Source organism: Eubalaena glacialis, chromosome 16 (assembly GCF_028564815.1).
Source record: "Eubalaena glacialis isolate mEubGla1 chromosome 16, mEubGla1.1.hap2.+ XY, whole genome shotgun sequence".
Classification (NCBI taxonomy): domain Eukaryota; kingdom Metazoa; phylum Chordata; class Mammalia; order Artiodactyla; family Balaenidae; genus Eubalaena; species Eubalaena glacialis.
This window is the reverse complement of record NC_083731.1, coordinates 23730586-23749100: the sequence shown is the minus strand read 5'-3', so window position 1 is coordinate 23749100 and position 18515 is coordinate 23730586.

Here is an 18515-nt window from a genome sequence, read left to right as displayed (position 1 = left end):
GAGCAAATATATCTTTATAATTGCTTGTAGGATAAGACAGCATTCTTAGGAGAAGAGAAATCCATGTTTTTCAGAGAAATAAATTCAAGTTATTCCTGTATTAATAGTTTGGGAAGTAGAATAAGACGCCATAGATTTACCTAACAATTCGAAGTTACAAAGTAGATTTAACTTCTTCAGCAGGTCAAATGTGATACTAAAAAAATAAATACAGCTTTTCCCCTAGCTAAAAAGAACGCTCACAGGAATCAATATTTTAGAGCTCAAATGTTTTTTATATTCTGGACTTACCTTCATTAAAATGAAGTCTCCTGTCCCATCGCACAATGGTGGCAATTCACTTGGATGTTACATAAATAGCGTAGAAAGCACTGAGACAAATTTCTAGGAAAGTAGGTACTTGGAGATATGAGTAGAGTTCTTCAATCAGTACCTATGACAGCTGCAGCACTAAATATTCACTTAGTACAGACACTCAACTATGTAAGTCAAGTACAGAATACTAAGTTTTGTACAGCTGCTTCCCTGTTCTCCCCCCTTTCAGGAAAAAGATGTCGACTGTTTTATATAATTTTTGTTTAAATTTAAAACCTATATGACACAGCATGTAAATTTATATTGATATTCATATTTTATTTTATTATGTTTATGTTAATCTTTTTTGAATGTGAACTGAGTATGAAAATACTTTCTCCACATGATACTAACTTTTAGCATTCACTACCCTTACAGCTATGATTTTGCTGTAATACAAAGGTTAAATTTCACTGTAGATAATTCTAACCATAGTTCTGAGGTACTCTCACTTTCTACAATGTTCTTTTAAATCGAAGGGGACATTCTGTTCCAACACAGTCAATCTACATTATACTCCTAACATACTCTTACCTTGCTCTTGATAGCGTTTTAGTTATCCACATTAACACTGTACTTCTCTTGAATTATGGAATTAAGAGCTGCAACTCTACTGAAATGACTTGTACAATGCTTTCCACATGAAATGGCTTATTCAATATTAAGTATTTTTTTAGTATAATCAGATAGCACCTCTACATTGACATCTGGATTTCTTTATAGCTTCTAACCCAGAAATACATGAAATGGCAATTTTGATGTAGAAACATCCCTTCTGGGAACTTGGTCTTTTTATCGTCTATATTTATTTGTATCTCTCCTTTGGTGGCCTCATCCCATCTCCTGGAATTAAATGCAGGAATTAACCCAGGTGGTAACATTACTTAAATGTATACCATTAGTCCAGGTCCTGCTCCCCAAACCCAGACTCAAGTTGAAGCTTCATACTCACTGTTTGCTACGCAAATACCGAATAGTCATCTCAAACTCTGTGTGCCCCATCTGAACTCCTGCTTTTCTTACTAAACTGCCCCCACTTTTAATCCCTTTTCAGTCTCACATCAGGCAGTAGCCATACTTCCAGTTGCTTGGTCCGAAATTGGTATCGTCTGTGCTCAACAGAATTCTCTGTAACCAGGAACTGACCATTTTCAGCACTTCCACTGCTGCCACTAAGTTTGCTGTATGGATCACTGGAATAACCTTCAAAGAGGTTTCCCTGCTTCTACCATTACTCCTACCTTCTATTCTTTACAGGCCAGCCAAATGACTTTTTGAAATGCAAGTCATGGCATGTCACTTTTTTGCTCAAAATCCTGAAGTGGCTCCCCATTTAATTTCAGGTTTATTGTCTGCAAGGCTCTACGTAACAAAGTACCTATTATCTTACCACCTGTCCCATCCCTCTCTTAGGTATGCAGACAGCCTTCCTTGATATTCCTGGAACATGCCAGGCTTGCGCCTGCCTCAGGGACTTTGCCCTAATTGTTCCCTCTACATGGACCATTCTTTCCCCAGATATGCATATGGTCAACAGCTCCATCTCAGTCTTTAATCAGTTGTCACTTTCTCAGGGACACATACCCTGACCACCTTACTTCATAATGCCACATTCCCACACCTCCCTCCTCCATGTCTTCCCTCTTATTTAGTTATACATCCCTAACCTTACCTGGCTCTTTTTATAGCACTTATCACCCTCCGATATTCTATATTATACCTGTTTTATTTTGTTAATTCTTTTTTGTCTATCTCCACTAAAATTGTACAGCATAACATTAGATATCACCTTGTTTTGTTCTGATGTATCCAAGTGCCTAGTCAAGTGCTTGCAGGTATATAATGAGTAGTTTTTGAATGAATGGATTTCTAATTTATCTCAAATCATGCAGCCCAAGTGTAGCCTGTAGCTAAATATTACGTTCAAATTTTTTCATGACATTCAATTGCTATTTTAACAATCCCAATTTGTATAAAAATTAAGAATGCTTTAGATACTCTGGAAACTCAAGTCTTAAGTATGTCTTGTTACCTCATTCACATTGAATTGTCTTATTTTAATTCCCTTTTTGAAAAAACGAGCACTCGTTTATATCATATATTCATTGTGGTCACAAAGTTTATTCACAGCAGGATCTTTCTTGAGATGACTTCCCTTTTATCTCCAAGTCTTTTTTTGTATTACCTCATATGCTACTTCTTCCTAATTGCTTCAGATAATGGCATGACTTATCTCTGCCTTAATCTTTTTCTGCTTTAACTTTGTTTTCATTTCTTCTAGAATGTGAATCACTTATTTTCCTAAGTTTACTTACATAGCCATGTTAATTTGTGATTTAACATAAATAATAATCAGTTCATAAATGTGAATGGCTTCTTTCAATAAATTATTCTAGATTATGAGTGAGGAACCATCTGGTTAGAACTCAGTGGAATCAATTTTCAGCATCACGTTCCCAAAGTTATGGACGTGATTCCCTGACTCATTCTGTGTTAAAAAATATGCCCAAGTGCTGTTATGGAAGACAAAGTACTGGTGTCAGTGGTCTCCTTGCAGAATGTCATTATAAGCAGCAGCTATGCCACAATGAAAGTGTAGCTGGCAGTAAACCATGAGCCATACCAATTACATTTGAAAGTAAAATATTCCCAGTAATGAAATATATTAATTTACAGTGAAAGCTATTGAAATCTTTGGAAAATGAGATTTCCCTTACCTTGGTGAACCTCAGGGAATTTTGTATTCCTGCTAACCTATTTGCTTCATGTCTTAAATATTTTGCTCTCTAAAAATGATGGCTGTGCTGACAGTTCTCTCTTCCTTCTTTGTTTGAAGAATATCTCAGGTAATGGAGATGAGGTTCCTAACTAACATTTCACACTAACATTTCATTTGTGGACAAGTATCTGTCAGATATGACTCTAATAAGACGCTCAAATAGAGATGTGTCACAAGCGGTGACCAATACCTTCAGGTGGTAGAACTTTCACACAAGTCATGTCTATCTGAATCATCTAAAGATAACTTTAACATCTTCACAAAATTGAAGGTTATATTATGCAGGAGAAAGAATTTCTTACCCTCAATAAATTTCTGTAACAGGAATCATTCAATGTGATAGTATGCTACAAAATTTGGTACTTTTTAGCTATAGCAATCTTGAACCAGCTTCATGCTGAGTAAGACCATACATTTCAAGTAGAACTTTTGATAGTGGGCCACATATAATCATTTATCTGTTAAAATTTTAAGCTAAATGAGTGCATTAACTTAATTACCTTATTAAAATATTTTTGTTAATGTCTATGTACTGAATTGGGGAAGAATTTATTTATAATTAGGCCTGGTTTGAGGCAAAATTATGATATTGCTACCATTTGTTTGTCAATGCTGTGTTCTTCTGTGGCTTTCAATGTCTTTCTCCAAATGTGCCCAAACTTGTGACTCAAATCTTTACCCAAGCTATTTTTGCCTCATAGTGCATATGTAATGAATAGAGTTTTGTTGAAACAATAAACAAGTGCCTATCTTTATCTATATCTATGAACAAGGTTTATCCATCACTTTCTTTATATCATCTTCTGCACCAATAAATTATAACTCACAAGAAATGATCTGATATAAATACATTTAGCAAACTAAAACTTTGATATAAAATATGGTTGAGGGCTTCCCTGGTGGCACAGTGGTTGAGAATCTGCCTGCTAATGCAGGGGACACGGGTTCGAGCCCTGGTCTGGGAAGATCCCACATGCCGCGGAGCAACTAGGCCCGTGAGCCACAATTACTGAGCCTGCGCGTCTGGAGCCCGTGCTCCGCAACAAGAGAGGCCGCGATAGTGAGAGGCCCGCGCACCGCGATGAAGAGTGGCCCCCACTTGCCGCAACTGGAGAAAGCCCTCGCACAGAAACGAAGACCCAACACAGCCATAAATAAATAAATAAATAAATAAAAATTTAAAAAAATATATATATATGGTTGAAATGATATCTAAATGATCAGTTTCTAAATGATTGAGTTTTCTTTCTTATTAAAATGACTGTAAGGTTACAAATTGTTATTATATAGAATTTGGCCAGGATGTACACATTGGAAACCCTACTCTCCCTATAGCTCCACGAGGGAACAATATTCACAGATAGTAAAGCAAGAAAAAACAGATTCAGCACTGTAGTCCTTTTGTTAGAAGTGGGCCCCATGGTCCAGTGTGGGATTTCTGAATGCAGGGTAGAATCAGGTAATGTCTTATTTTTCTGCGCAAGAGAGTTCTAAGATTCCATGAACCAAAGCAGGCCCAGGGTAACACAGACAAACACACACAAAGTCTAGGGTTATACAAACCGCAGTCTGAGGAAGGAGCACATTTGTCAGGTTCAGAGGAAAACGAGTGGTAGAGGAACAAAAAGCAGTGATTCCACAGAGTGCGGGGACAGCTCAGGCGTGGCTGCTGTCTGCCTGTTCCTCCACTCCGTGCTAGGATAAGAGAAAGCATCCAACAACCGCAGGGGAATCTCTGGGAAGACTAAAGAAACATCAGCGCCCAAACCACTGAATTTGCATAATATCATGGATATTTTAACAGGACCAAACAATATTCTCAGCCTATCTTTTCTCTCTGCCATTTCTAAGCGCATATTCACAACATTTTTCAATTATATTAACTACAAAAGCTTCATAATGGATTTCAAAGTGCCCCTCATCACCCTAAGATCAGAAAAAATTTTAGTCTAACTTTTGCTACTTTTTTCTCCCACCAAAGGCATTCATTTTTTTTGAAAATCTTGTTATATCTAAATGTTATAAAGAAAAAAATGCTCAAAAGTTCAAAATTTTGGTATAGTTATGGTATTGTGCATATTTCTTTACTATTCTTTACCTATGTTTGCATAATTGATATCTGACTATATATAATTATGAACTATTATTCTGTAGCTCTATGTTTATATTTGAAGATGTTGTTCTTGACACCAAGAATACAGCATTGATAAAACAAATTAACTGTTCTCATTTTTCCAGTGTAAGACAGGCAGTAAACAAAAAAATGAATATCCCAGAACAGAATGCAAAGAAAATGAAAGCATAGTAAGGGGAAGATAGTTGTGGGGACCGGGCTAGGATTTTCCACATCAGTGTTGCTGAAGGAGAGTTCTTGATAGTGTGACATAAGTGCAGAGATGTAAATATTGGGAGCACTTTCCATATTCTTAAAATTCTAATGCCTATTTTAATGGTTTCACAGTATTCTTCTGTATTTATGTGCTATCATATTTAGTTAGACGCCTATTGTTTGAATTTCAGGTTAACTTTTTTATGATATAAATGGACTGCTGCCAACATATATAGTGTAAGACTTGCTCACACTTCTAATATTTTCCTAAGAATAGACATTTAAATGTAGATTTACTATGTCAAAGTTTAATATTTACAATGATCTAGTAACCAATGTTGGTCTGCTTTTCAGAATGCATGTAACATTATGTGTGGTTTCTAGAAGTATATAATATTGCTCAGCTCCTTATATGAAAGTCAATATTGTTGATTACTTTTTTCATTTTAACTAATTCAATAGAAAAAAAGGTAGGTGTTTTTTTTTGTTGTTAATTGTTATTTCCCTGAATACTAGTGTAAGTGACCATGTGGAGCACAATTTTTCTTCCCTCTCATTTTGCAGTTTCTGTTCAGGTGTTCAAGTACCAATAGATCTATCAATTATTTTACTCTGACTCTTTACTCTTACCCTTATGCTTACTTACTCCCAGTAGCTTCTCATTATTGCACAGTAGTTTAGAAACTCTTTCTGTAGCAACAATAAGTTCTGCAAACAAAATTTTATGCCTCAAAGGAAAAATAAGTACAGAGACCCAGTGTATTCGAAGGGGCTCAGAGATAAGACATCCAACCTCTTGCCTGACTACCTGCTCCACCGTGGGCTCAAATGGGTTCCCCTAAACTTTTTTTTTTTTTTTAATATGCCACAGGAAAAAGTATATAGTTCTTAAGATTCTCCATGGCTTTGCTAACTTTAAAATTCATTTCTATCTCTTGTCTCCAAAACTCTAGCCATAGACCTCAAATTGCAATTTCCCCATATATGTCATAGTCTCAGTTACTTTCTTGCCTTTTCCTTCTGGAGGGGATGCACTCTCCCCATATGGTCCACCTCAACTCCAAAACTACTATCAAATCTCAGTGCAGTAAGACTTGCTCTCAACTCCCTTCCAACCTAGGTCAGGCATCCTTGTTCCATTTTCATGATGGAGTGTATCACTCTCAGCATACTTCTATTATTATAACCATGTATTTACTTTTGGTCTCTTATACCAAATTCCTTGGTGATGCAGATGATGTCATATGCATTATATTTGTTTTCAGCATTCAGTGGATAATCAAGAAATGATTCTTAAATAAATGGAAACAGGAAAGGTCTTTACCTTTCACTCATTCTGACATCTTCTTAGAATCCCCAACAACATTCAAACAATTCATCTCTCACATCAATGCCTGATTCTTTTTAGAGAAAACTTCAATCATGACACTTAGTGCTAAAAAACATTCAATATTTTCCTGTTGCCCACCAAGCTAAATCAAAATGGCACAGCTTGATTTTAAGAGTCTTCTATACTACAGTCCCAGTCTGATATTTTAGCCTGTTATGGAGATGACCTTCCTGCAAAATCTGTGAACCTCTCAGCATTTTCTACCACTATTTCCCCAGCATCTGCCAGTAGTCATTGCATTATGAAGGACTTCCTCTTTATTCATAATGTTCATCTGCCTTAATCGTCTTCCCTGATACCTCCCAATTGGAGGAGAGCTCTACTTCCTCTGAAGTGTTATATGACTTTCTAATTCTCTTATAGCACATTATTTTTGTTTTTGTTACATGCACTTGAAGATTCTTCACTTCTGTGTCCCACAAAATCATGCTTATATTTCTATTCACAGTAATACCATGTTAAAATGATGAGTTTCACAGATTTCTTATTTATTTGCAATACAATGTTTTAAATATAGTAGGTGATCCATACATATTCATGGAACTTAATTAACAAATATTTGATCTAAGAATGAAAATATACCACCAAGTCATTACTGGCTTAGCTAAATAACTATTTTCTATTTTCACTCTCTCTGAATAAGTATTCTTCTACTACTTTACTTGATTCTCCTTGAATCTTTCATTACTTAACCTCATGGATGTTAACTGTATCTGGTTACCATTACACCTAAAGAAGATGAAACTTCCATTTTGTTAGGTCATATTCCTATATTGATAAAAAACTAATATTGAATAGCTGTTCTCTTTTCCCTGTTGTATTTAGAAGATCAAAAACTACTTTAAAATACTAGATAAACCTGAAGTATTTAATGGTTCCAGGAAATAAGTGAGTGAAAAAAAAAAAAGATAGTAGCAGGTCAAAGAGAAACAAGAACCAACATTAAGAAGTATTCTGCGGCCAAAACTGGTACGGTTTGAGCCAAAAAAAAATTTTAATGATAGTATTGGATTATAAAACATAAGATAAACATTCATGAGTATGTATAGATATGAATAATTCAATCAAATATAGGAAGAAGAAATAGCTCCTCATTAAAGAAAAATTTATATTAACATATGTAGGACTTAAGGAAACCCAAAATCGCTATTAAGCGAACACCACAGTAATGAATTTTCCAGACACAGTCAACCAAGGGATGCTAAAATCAGTGGGGATGAAAAAAGTCTAGCAGCCAATGTACAATATGATGACTACAGTTAATAATACTGTAGTGAATAGTGGAAATTTCCTGAGAGAAAAGAATTCAAGTATTATCATACACACAAAAAAGTTGGTAACTATGAAAGGAAAATATGTTAGTTAGACTGACTAATAAGTATTTTACTGTGTATATGTATATGAAATCATGTTGTAAACCTTGAATATATAACATTTTTATTTAAAATTTTAAATTAAAAAAACAAAATCAGTGGGCAAAATTTGAATAGAAAGAAAATATTTGCATAAGCTCAATATTTATACCAAGATGTTTATCAATTACAAAGTAAATAAGTAACTTTACAGTCTGGCCATTAAGTTGTTTGGCCAAAGATAATATAAAATCAAATGCCTACATTTCTACTGTATCTGCAAAGTATTTACGTATGAATTCATTTTGCCCATTTATAATCTATTAAGAAGAAATGCATTGAGATTAGATTATATACAGAATTTAAAAATCATGTTTGACCATGTTTTGTATCCAATATTTTTAAATATATACAAATCATATTGCTGAGAATTAATAAAAATCAGTAATTAGAAAATTATTCAGCATTTGAGGGGGTTATTCTAAATAACCAAGTATTTTCATCTTATGGACATATTAGTTGTTGCTTTTCTTTTGTGTGGCACAGGACAAAAATTTTAGCAGGACAAAAATTTTAGCAGGACAAAAATCTGCTTGGCCTATCTTATTGTTATTTATTAAACTAATAAACATGTCATCCGATGTATAGTAACCTTGTGCTACCATCTGTTTGTGAATAAACAGACCTTTTTCTAGCAAGATAAATGACTAAATCTTTCTTCATATTATAAGTAAAATAATGATCCATGGTGCAGCAAGTGAGGTCGATCAGAATCTTAAAACTATAGCAATTCAGCAACCCTTTTTAGGTAACATGCCTGCAAAGAGAAACTCCCAAAGCTACTGGATGTTTATTAAATGCAACACTGCTGATTCTGCTGGGCAGACTTCTTCACAGATGGCACATGTTTAGCTACCATTTCTGCAATGTATTGCCCCAGGGCAGATGTCCTACAAACAATCTTATTCCTTTGTGATTTGCTACTTTATTTACAAGGGACAATTCAAAAACAGATAAAAGACAAAATGTCCTAATCTTTTCACCATACACTTTGGTCACCTGACCAATATTCCTGCCATAATTCTAAAAATTCCCTAATGTAAGGAATAAATGAAAACAGAAAACTACTTTATATCAGAACTACTATTACAGCCAGATTCCTTTCATCTCTAAGTCAACAATTTTTTAAAGTTTAAGTATACTGATTAAGTACAGATGTAAATTCATGATCATTTCATTAGTCAGTTATCCTCATTACTATTTACAAAACAAATGATTTCCCTATTATGCCCTAAACTAAATAAAGTCCCTGTTCCTTTGCATATTTTAATATACTGACCTATTTTTTCTCAATAATTTTAGGAAAATAAACTGAAAACTATTATCAAAAAAGTTTAAACCCATCTGGTAAAGGAGATTTTACCCTGTCACTTTGGCAGATGTTTAACAGTGGAATTATGTCAGCATAATAATACATATCAGAACTAGGAGAAGATGGCGGAAGAGTAAGACGCGGAGATCACCTTCCTTCCCACAGATACATTAGAAATACATCTACATGTGGAACTGCTCCTACAGAACACCCACTGAACGCTGGCAGAAGACGTCAGACCTCCCAAAAGGCAAGAAACCCCCCACATACCTGGGTAGGGCAAAAGAAAAAAAAATAACAGAGACAAAAGAATAGGGACGGGACCTGCACCTGTGGGAGGGAGCCGTGAAGGAGGAAAGGTTTCCACACACTAGGAAACCCCTTCGCGGGCAGAGACTGCGGGTGGCAGAGGGGGGAAGCTTCGGAGCCACGGAGAAGAGCGCAGCCACAGGGGTGCGGAGGGCAAAGCGGAGAGATTCCCACACAGAGGATCGGCGCCGAGCAGCACTCACCAGCCCGAGAGGCTTGTCTGCTCAGCCGCCGGGGCGGGCGGGGGCTGGGAGCTGAGGCTCGGGCTTCAGTCGGATCGCAGGGAGAGGACTGGGGTTGGTGGCGTGAACACAGCCTGAAGGGGTTAGTGCACCACAGCTAGCCGGGAGGGAGTCCGGGAAAAAGTCTGCAGCTGCCGAAGAGGCAAGAGACTTTTTCTTCCCTCTTTGTTTCCTGGTGCGCGAGGAGAGGGGATTCAGAGCGCCGCCTAAACGAACTCCAGAGACGGGCGCAAGCCGCGGCGATCAGCGCGGACCCCAGAGACAGGCATGAGATGCTAAGGCTGCTGCTGCCGCCACCAAAAAGCCTGTGGGCGAGCACAGGTCACTCTCCACACCGCCCCTCCCGGGAGCCGGTGCAGCCCGCCACGGCCAGGCTCCAGTGATCCGGGGACAACTTCCCCGGGAGAACACACGGCGCGCCTCGGGCTGGTGTAACGTCACGCCGGCTTCTGCCACCGCAGGCTCGCCCCGCCTCCTCCGTACCGCTCCCTCCCCCCGGCCTGACTGAGCCAGAGCCCCCGAATCAGCTGCTCCTTTAACCCCGTTCTGTCTGGGCGGGGAACAGATGCCCTCAGGCGACCTACACGCAGAGGCGGGGCCAAATCCAAAGCTGAACCCCGGGAGCTGTACGAACAAAGAAGAGAAAGGGAAATCTCTCCCAGCAGCCTCAGAAGCAGCGGATTAAATCTCCACAAACAACTTGATGTGCCTGCATCTGTTGAATACCTGAATAGACAACGAATCATCCCAAATTCAGGAGGTGGACTTAGGGAGCAGGATATATTAATTTTTCCCCTTTTCCTTTTTTTGTGAGTGTATATGTATATGCTTCTGGGTGAGATTTTGTCTGTATAGCTTTGCTTTATAATAGCTTTATTTTACTTCACTATATTTTATCCTCTTTCTTTCTTTCTTTCTATTTTTTCTCCCTTTTACTCTGAGCCGTGTGGATGAAAGGCTCTTGGTGCTCCAGCCAGGCATCAGGGCTGTGTCTCTGAGGTGGGAGAGCCAACTTCAGGACACTTGTCCACAAGAGACCTCCCAGCTCCACGTAATACCAAACGGCGAAAATCTCTCAGAGATCTCCACCTAAACATCAAGACCCAGCTTCACTCAACGACCAGCAAGCTACAGTGCTGGACACCCTATGCCAAACAACTAGCAAGACAGGAACACAGCCCCATCCATTAGCAGAGAGGCTGCCTAAAATCATAATAAGGCCACAGACACCCCAAAACACACCACCAGACGTGGACGTGCCCACCAGAAAGACAAGATCCAGCCTCATCCACCAGAACACAGGCACTAGTTCCCTCCACCAGGAAGCCTACACAACCCACTGAAACAACCTTAGCCACTGGAGACAGATACCAAAAACAACGGGAACTACGAACCTGCAGGCTGTGAAAAGGAGACCCCAAACACAGTAAGATAAGCAAAATGAGATGACAGAAAAACACACAGCAGATGAAGGAGCAGGGTCAAAACACACCAGACCTAACAAATGAAGAGGAAATAGGCAGTTTACCTGAAAAAGAATTCAGAATAATGATAGTAAGGATGATCCAAAATCTTGGAAATAGAATAGACAAAATGCAAGAAACATTTAACAAGGACGTAGAAGAACTAAAGAGGAACCAAGCAACGATGAAAAACACAATAAATGAAATTAAAAATACTCTAGACGGGATCAATAGCAGAATAACTGAGGCAGAAGAACGGATAAGTGACCTGGAAGATAAAATGGTGGAAATAACTACTGCAGAGCAGGATAAAGACAAAAGAATGAAAAGAACTGAGGACAGTCTCAGAAACCTCTGGGAAAACATTAAACGTACCAACATTCGAATTATAGGGGTCCCAGAAGAAGAAGAGACAAAGAAAGGGACTGAGAAAATATTTGAAGAGATTATAGTTGAAAACTTCCCTAATATGGGAAAGGAAATAGTTAATCAAGTCCTGGAAGCACAGAGAGTCCCATACAGGATAAATCCAAGGAGAAACATGCCAAGACACATATTAATCAAACTCTCAAAAATTAAATATAAAGAAAACATATTAAAAGCAGCAAGGGAAAAACAACAAATAACATAAAAGGGAATCCCCATAATGTTAACATCTGATCTTTCAGCAAAAACTCTGCAAGCCAGAAGGGAGTGGCAGGATATACTTAAAGTGATGAAGGAGAAAAACCTACGACCAAGATTAATCTACCCAGCAAGGATCTCATTCAGATTTGATGGAGAAATTAAAACCTTTACAGACAAGCAAAAGCTGAGAGAGTTCAGCACCACCAAACCAGCTTTACAACAAATGCTAAAGGAACTTCTCTAGGCAAGAAACACAAGAGAAGGAAAACACCTACAATAACAAACCCAAAACATTTAAGAAAATGGGAATAGGAACATACATATCGATAATTACCTTAAATGTAAATGGATTAAATGCTCCCACCAAAAGACACAGACTGGCTGAATGGATACAAAAACAAGACCCATATATATGCTGTCTACAAGAGACCCACTTCAGACCTAGAGACACATACAGACTGAAAGTGAGGGGATGGAAAAAGATACTCCACGCAAATGGAAATCAAAAGAAAGCTGGAGTAGCAATTCTCATATCAGACAAAATAGACTTTAAAATACAGACTATTACAAGAGACAAAGAAGGACACTATATAATGATCAAGGGATCGATCCAAGAGGAAGGTATAACAATTGTAAATATTTATGCACCCAACATAGGAGCACCTCAATACATAAGGCAAATACTAACAGCCATAAAAGGGGAAATCGACAGCAACACAATCATAGTAGGGGACTTTAACACCCCACTTTCACCAATGGACAGATCATCCAAAATGAAAATAAATAAGGAAACACAAGCTTTAAATGATACATTAAACAAGATGGACTTAATTGATATTTATAGGACATTCCACCCAAAAACAACAGAATACACATTTTTCTCAAGTGCTCATGGAACATTCTCCAGGATAGATCATATCTTGGGTCACAAATCAAGCCTTGGTAAATTTAAGAAAATTGAAATCGTATCAAGTATCTTTTCCAACCACAATGCTATGAGACTAGATATCAATTACAGGAAAAGATCTGTAAAAAATACAAACACATGGAGGCTACACAATACACTACTTAATAACGAAGTGATCACTGAAGAAATCAAAGGGGAAATCAAAAAATACCTAGAAACAAATGACAATGGAGACACGACGACCCAAAACCTATGGGACGCAGCAAAAGCAGTGTTACGAGGGAAGTTTATAGCAATACAAGCCTACCTCAAGAAACAGGAAACATCTCGAATAAACAACCTAACCTTGCACCTGAAGCAATTAGAGAAAGAAGAACAAAAAACCCCCAAAGCTAGCAGAAGGAAAGAAACCATAAAGATCAGATCAGAAACAAATGAAAAAGAAATGAAGGAAACAATAGCAAAAATCAATGAAAACTAAAAGCTGGTTCTTTGAGAAGATAAACAAAATTGATAAACCATTAGCCAGACTCATCAAGAGAAAAAGGGAGAAGACTCAAATCAATAGAATTAGAAATGAAAAAGGAGAAGGAACCACTGACACTGCAGAAATACAAACGATCATGAGAGATTACTACAAGCAACTCTAGGCCGATAAAATGGACAACCTGGAAGAAATGGACAGATTCTTAGAAATGCACAACCTGCCGAGACTGAACCAGGAAGAAATAGAAAATATGAACAGACCAATCACAAGCACTGAAATTGAAACTGTGATTAAAAATCTTCCAACACACAAAAGCCCAGGACCAGATGGCTTCACAGGCGAATTCTATCAAACATTTAGAGAAAAGCTAACACCTATCCTTCTCAAACTCTTCCAAAATATTGCAGAGGGAGGAACACTCCCAAACTCATTCTACGAGGCCACCATCACCCTGATACCAAAACCAGACAAAGATGTCACAAAGAAAGAAAACTACAGGCCAATATCACTGATGAACATAGATGCAAAAATCCTCAACAAAATACTAGCAAACAGAATCCAACAGCACGTTAAAAGGATTATACACCATGATCAAGTGGGGTTTATCCCAGGAATGCAAGGATTCTTCAATATACGCAAATCAATCAACGTGATACACCATAGTAACAAATTGAAGGAGAAAAACCATATGATCATCTCAATAGATGCAGAGAAAGCTTTCGACAAAATTCAACACCCATTTATGATAAAAGCCCTGCAGAAAGTAGGCATAGAGGGAACTTTCCTCCACATAATAAAGGCCATATATGACAAACCCACAGCCAATATTGTCCTCAATGGTGAAAAACTGAAACCATTTCCACTAAGATCAGGAACAAGACAAGGTTGCCCACTCTCACCACTATTATTCAACATAGTTTTGGAAGTGTTAGCCACAGCAATCAGAGAAGAAAAAGAAATAAAAGGAATCCAAATCAGAAAAGAAGAAGTAAAGCTGTCACTGTTTGCAGATGACATGATACTATACATAGAGAATCCTAAAGATGCTACCAGAAAACTACTAGAGCTAATCAATGAATTTGGTAAAGTAGCAGGATACAAAATTAATGCACAGAAATCTCTTGCATTTCTATACACTAATGATGAAAAATCTGAAAGTGAAATTAAGAAAACACTCCCGTTTACCATTGCAACAAAAAGAATAAAATATCTAGGAATAAACCTACCTAAGGAGACAAAAGACCTGTATGCAGAAAATTATAAGACACTGATGAAAGAAATTAAAGATGATACAAATAGATGGAGAGATATACCATGTTCTTGGATTGGAAGAATCAACATTGTGAAAATGACTCTACTACCCAAAGCACTCTACAGATTCAATGCAATCCCTATCAAACTACCACTGGCATTTTTCACAGAACTAGAACAAAAAATTTCACAATTTGTATGGAAACACAAAAGACCCCGAATAGCCAAAGCAATCTTGAGAATGAAAAATGCAGCGGGAGGAATCAGGCTCCCTGACTTCAGACTATATTACAAAGCTACAGTAATCAAGACAGTTTGGTACTGGCACAAAAACAGAAATATAGATCAATGGAACAGGATAGAAAGCCCAGAGATAAGCCCACGCACATATGGTCACCTTATCTTTGATAAAGGAGGCAAGCATATACAGTGGAGAAAAGACAGCCTGTTCAATAAGTGGTGCTGGGAAAATTGGACAGATACATGTAAAAGTATGAAATTAGAACACTCCCTGACACCATACACAAAAATAAACTCAAAATGGATTAAAGACCTAAGTGTAAGGCCAGACACTATCAAACTCTTAGAGGAAAACATAGGCAGAACACTCTATGACATAAATCACAGCAAGATTCTTATTGACCCAGCTCCTAGAGAAATGGAAATAAAAACACAAATATACAAATGGGACCTAATGAAACTTAAAAGCTTTTGCACAGCAAAGGAAACCATAAACAAGACCAAAAGACAACCCTCAGAATGGGAGAAAATATTTGCAAATGAAGCAACTGACAAAGGATTAATCTCCAAGATTTACAAGCAGCTCATGCAGCTCAATAACAAAAAAACAAACAACCCAATCCAAAAATGGGCAGAAGACCTAAATAGACATTTCTCCAAAGAAGATATACAGATTGCCAACAGACACATGAAAGAATGCTCAACATCATTAATCATTAGAGAAATGCAAATCAAAACTACAATGAGATATCATCTCATACCTGTCAGATTGGCCATCATCAAAAAATCTAGAAACAATAAATGCTGGAGAGGGTGTGGAGGAAAGGGAACACTCTTGCACTGTTGGTGGGAATGTAAATTGATACAGCCACTATGGAGAACAGTATGGAGGTTCCTTAAAAAACTACAAATAGAACTACCATATGACCCAGCAATCCCACTACTGGGCATATACCCTGAGAAAACCATAGTTCAAAAAGAGTCATGTACCAAAATGTTCATTGCAGCTCTATTTACAATGGCCAGGACATGGAAGCAACCTAAGTGTCCATCATCGGATGAATGGATAAAGAAGATGTGGCACATATATACAATGGAATATTATTCAGCCATAAAAAGAAATGAAATGGAGGTATTTGTAGTGAGGTGGATGGAGTTAGAGTCTGTCATACAGAGTGAAGTAAGTCAGAAAGAGAAAAACAAATACAGTATGCTAACACACATATATGGAATCTAATGAAAAGAAAAAAAAAAAAAAAGGCCATGAAGAACCTAGTGGCAAGACGGGAATAAAGACACAGACCTACTAGAGAATGGACTTGAGGATATGGGGAGGGGGAAGGGTGAGATGTGACAGGGTGAGAGAGTGTCATGGACATATATACACTACCAAATATACAATAGATAGCTAGTGGGAAGCAGCCGCATAGCACAGGGAGATCAGCTCGGTGTTTTGTGACCACCTAGAGGGGTGGGATGGGGAGGGTGGGAGGGAGGGAGATGCAAGAGGGGAGAGATATGGGAACATATGTATATGTATAACTGTTTCACTTTGTTGTAAAGCAGAAAGTAACACACCATTGTAAAGCAATTATACTTCAATAAAGATGTTTAAAAAAAAATAAAAAAAATAATACATATCATTTGAGTTTACATGTGGGTGTGGAGGAAAAATAACTTTTTACATACATAATCTTTATTATATACAAGTTTATATTAATTTTTGTACCCCTTCCTGCCTCCTTGTGCTTTGCTCTCCTGTTACACGGTCATGGTGATGGGGAGTAGAAACACGTTGGTATGCCTATGTATTGTACTTACATCTAGAGTCAGAAGATATGGAAGAATCATTTCTTCCAAGACTGGTTCCTCATGGGGTTCCCCACGGGGGCTGAGGGAGGAAAGGGTGTAAACCAGATACTAAGCCAACATTGACTAAGGATCATGTTACACTAAAATTCTATACTGGAAGGAATGGTTTGATTTTTCCTCCTTCATACAAAGTTAATTTATGTTTGATAAATGAATAAAGAATTACTCTATTGTCACCATATTTGATGTGTTTAGCTTATTCTTCTCTGATTTACAGTTAATAATACTGATGTGTTTAGCTTATTCGTCTCTGAAAGATGTGTTCTGATGTGTTTAGCTTATTCTTCTCTGAAAAACACGTTCTGATGTGTTTAGCTTCTGATGTGTTTAGCTTATTCTTCTCTGAAAAACACCTAAGGGGTAGCCTGTTAGAAACATTTGATATTCCTTTGCTTTGTAACCAAAACACAAGCACTCACCATCTCTGTACTATAATTCATAGAAAACACATTCACTCTCCATACCCCATCTGTCTTCAGAATCAAAAAACAGTAAAATTCTTCTGTCCGAATCTGTTGGCCAGATAACCACATTTTCACTCCGAATTCCATGGCAATTGATTTCAGAATATATGTTCAACACATTATCCTATATTCATAGAATTTTATGTTTGAGGGGCTTAGAGATACAAAATATACATCTGGTCACATTTGTATATCTCTAGTAAAAATTAGACAAAATTCTTAGCTGAAGACGTCTTTTACAGGATGATGAAGAAATACTTCAACTTTTCTGAAATATTTTTTTTTTTATTCTATTCATGTCAGGTCCGAGTCTAGAGTGGAAACTAATTTTGTTCAGTCTCCTCAGTGGAATCCAGGCTGTCCCTCAAGAGCTTCCTGGAAGTTCATTAAAGTATCCAAGCTTGAAAGCACAAATAACGGTTAATTTTCAATTTTTAAAGATTTTAAAAAAGAAAGTGAAGGAGCTACTTCAAAGTTATTATTATGAATATTACTGGGAGTCCAATCTGATTCATTTGTAACCTCATAACTTGTCCATGATTCTCTTAGTTTTTAATGTGCTTTATATTCATAGTGATGACTCAAGCTGCAGAGTATAAAACAAAAAATTTCATTATGGAAAGTTTCAAATAGTTTATGTTTTTGTTTCAGGGTTAGTGCACTTACCGATGAAATGACTAATCCCTAAGATCTGTACAACAATAATATATAGTTGAGTTTATGAACACTCATTGCAGGAAAAAGTTATCTCTTGACAGTCACATTTTATGAATCACCTTCTGCCCTCCATGTAAAAGTGTTCACAAGTGAAATACACTGAACTTGAACAGAGCCTATGAGTAACGATTAGAAATCCAAAGAAGAAAATTTCAAACGGATTGGGTGTAAACCATCCAGGAATGTTTGGAGATTCAAAGATTTTGTTGCCACTAAGGTAGGAAACATTATCAGTTTGGATAATATGTCAAACATGAAAATGTTGAAGGTATTGGAATTATTTAACCTAGGGAAGAGAAAATTAAGACTAGTTTTTATAACCATCTTTAAATACTTGAAAAACTGCTCTTTCAGTCAAGT